This window comes from Chenopodium album, chromosome 16 (genome assembly GCF_948465745.1).
Source record: "Chenopodium album chromosome 16, dcCheAlbu1.1, whole genome shotgun sequence".
Classification (NCBI taxonomy): domain Eukaryota; kingdom Viridiplantae; phylum Streptophyta; class Magnoliopsida; order Caryophyllales; family Amaranthaceae; genus Chenopodium; species Chenopodium album.
This window is the reverse complement of record NC_137849.1, coordinates 16448694-16451548: the sequence shown is the minus strand read 5'-3', so window position 1 is coordinate 16451548 and position 2855 is coordinate 16448694. Positions and strand designations below refer to the sequence as shown.

General features: G+C 39.2%; 1 non-coding gene across 1 annotated transcript; it reads left to right on the top strand.

Annotated features, from left to right (window-relative positions):
• The first annotated feature begins 1731 nt into the window (after positions 1 to 1731).
• LOC145587201 (small nucleolar RNA R71) lies at positions 1732 to 1837 on the top strand. The gene has a single exon (XR_014101224.1). It is a non-coding gene; the product is annotated as a small nucleolar RNA R71 (small nucleolar RNA).
• Positions 1838 to 2855: the final 1018 nt, after the last annotated feature.

Genomic DNA, 2855 nt, shown 5'->3' with positions numbered 1-2855 from the left:
TCCAACACTACAAAATCAACCGGAATAACAAATTTTCCAACCCTTAAAGGCACATCTTCTACCTTTCCCTTAGGAATCTTGATTGACCTATCGGCTAATTGCAAGGTAATCTTTGAAGGTAGAAGTTCTCCTAGACCTAATCTTTGATAAACCGAATATGGCATAAGGCTAACACTAGCTCCTAAATCACATAAGGCATTATCAATTTGGGTCTTGTTGATAGCACAAGGGATGGAAAAATTTCCGGGATCCTTCAACTTAGGAGGCATCTTATTCATGATGATTGCACTACAATGCTCAGTAAGGCTAATGGTCTCCACCACATCACAAGTCCTTTTTCCACTCAAAATCTCCTTAAGGAACTTAGCATAATTTGGCATTTGTTCAACAACATCGGTGAAAGGAAGAGTTAAATGAAGTTGCTTAAGCATCTCTACAAATTTCCCAAATTGCTCATCCAACTTATATCTATTATATCTTTGAGGATAGGGGAGCCTTTGTTTGCAAACCTCTCTCTCTTTCTCTATCACCTTCTCTACTTGTTCCTCACCAACATTTTCGCTCAAGGGGCATTCATCACCTTCAATTTCAATGGAATTCTTACTAGTTCTCTCATTAGCAACACTCTTCTTAGGCACACCTCCCTCAAGGACCTTACCACTTCTAGTAACAATGACATCCATAGGGTTCCTAGAATCTAAGCTAGGTGGAGTCAAAGAAGAAGAGTGTGCATATTCCTTGAATATACTAGTTAATTGAGAAAGTTTTTCACTCAAATCTTTGTTATAAGCCAACATGTAATTAAACTTCTCTTCATTCAAAACCATACACATTTCCAAAGTCTTGGCTTGTTTCTCAATGACACTTTCCAAAAATTCTCTAGAAGAAAATGATTGGTCATGGGAATTATCATTTAAACTTTGAGAATTTGGAACTAAATCAATTGGGGAACCATCTTGAAAACTTGCTTGAAAATATCCCCTAGCTTGATTATTCTAATTACCCTTAGTTTCATTTTGGCTCCTTTGTTGACCATAGTTATCATAACCTTGGTTATGATCCCCATGTCTATAGCCATGACCATGACCATTACAACCATGATGGTTATAGTTACCATGAATCTCTTGGCAATCATGATTTCTATAACCTCCATTTTGGTTATAATCATCATGATTCATATGATAATTCCTATTTCCAATATTCCTTTGAACATCATTTCTAGGTTCACAAGAATGATTATTGACATAATTCATGTGTTCCATTTCACTTCCATCACATTCACTACAAGAAACATTTGGGCACATAGAAGCATTGTGATAATTCATTCCACATAATTGACATGGCCAACATTCCACAATCATGCAACAAGTTGAAAGATTGGAGTTAGAGTGAGAAGATGTACCTCTCCCCTTAATTTGGGAGGGAAGAATTGGAGCTTGGGAAGGAGGCTTCTCAAGCTTTTCCTCGAGAGACATAACTTCTTTCCCTAAATCCGCAATCAAAGTGGTCAAATCATTAATGACACTAAGTTGTTCGATCGAGTAACCCTTGCTTGTTGGTTCTCTTTCCACTTCTTGCCAATTCATATAATGACGAGCTACTTCATCAATAGCATCAACCACTTCTTCTTCCGTCTTGTTCATGATTGGGCCTCCGGCTCCGGCATCCAAACTTGCTCTCCCATGAGAACTCAACCCACCATAAAAGATATGTATGATTTGATAGGTAGGAATCCCATGGTGTGGACACTCCCTTTGATAATCCTTGAATCTTTCCCATGCTTCATAAAGGCTTTCATTAGGCTTTTGCTTGAACCCTTGAATCAAAGCTCTTGCCTCCGCCGTTTTCTTTTGAGGATAGAAACGGAACAAGAAAGCTTTGGTGACATCATCCCAAGTTTTCAATGAATTGGGCTTCATCTCATTATCTAGCCATTCCAAAGATCTTCCTATGAGGGAGAAAGGGAACAACTTAAGGCAGATGAATTCTTGAGACACCCCATTAATCTTGATTAAGTTACAATATTTTTCAAACTCCTTAAGATGGTTCAATGGGCTCTCGTTCTTCGCCCCACCATATTGTCTCCTCTCAATAAGAGTGATCATTGCCGGCTTTATTTCAAAGTCATTCTCCGGTGATATAGGTGGAGCTATGGCTCTCTCATACCTATAAGCCCCGGGCACTCCAAGCTCCTTCAAGGTAACTCTTGAACTACCTCCCATGACTTGGGATCTACACACACAAAACTCAAAGACAATATTAGTAGCACGGCTACAAGTGTAGCCTAAGTGTAAAATCTTTTTGTATTTTGCAAATAGAGTGGAATAGACTCAACAACAACATGCATACAAAACACCATTCCCCGGCAACGGCGCCATTTTGAAGAGAAGGAGAACGGTAGGTCGTTGGACTACCACCCCACCCTATCAAACAATATTTGTAACTTAACAAACCCCTATTTAGTGTAGCGGTAAGTCAAGGTCGAACCCAAGGGAATGGAGGTTAAATGCACGATGCCAAAATTAAGCTATTCCGAAATCTAGAAGGGGTATATGGTAGAAACTAAGGCTAAGCTAGACGATGCAAAAGACTTGTACTAAATGAATGCTAAGGCACTAGGGGAATGGATCCACATGCATCAACGATGAAATTCAATCAACTTGGGGAATTTACCAATCAAGTCAAGCAATGTGAGGGAAAACCGAAAATGCAACCAAGAGAGTACATCAAGCTATTCTCCTAGAGGTCTAATTAGCGTCAACTACATCAAACACTAGCTAGGAAACATCGCAAGATATCTCAATCGAGTAAATGTAAGCCACAAATCAATGGTCCGTATCAATGTGAACTCACAA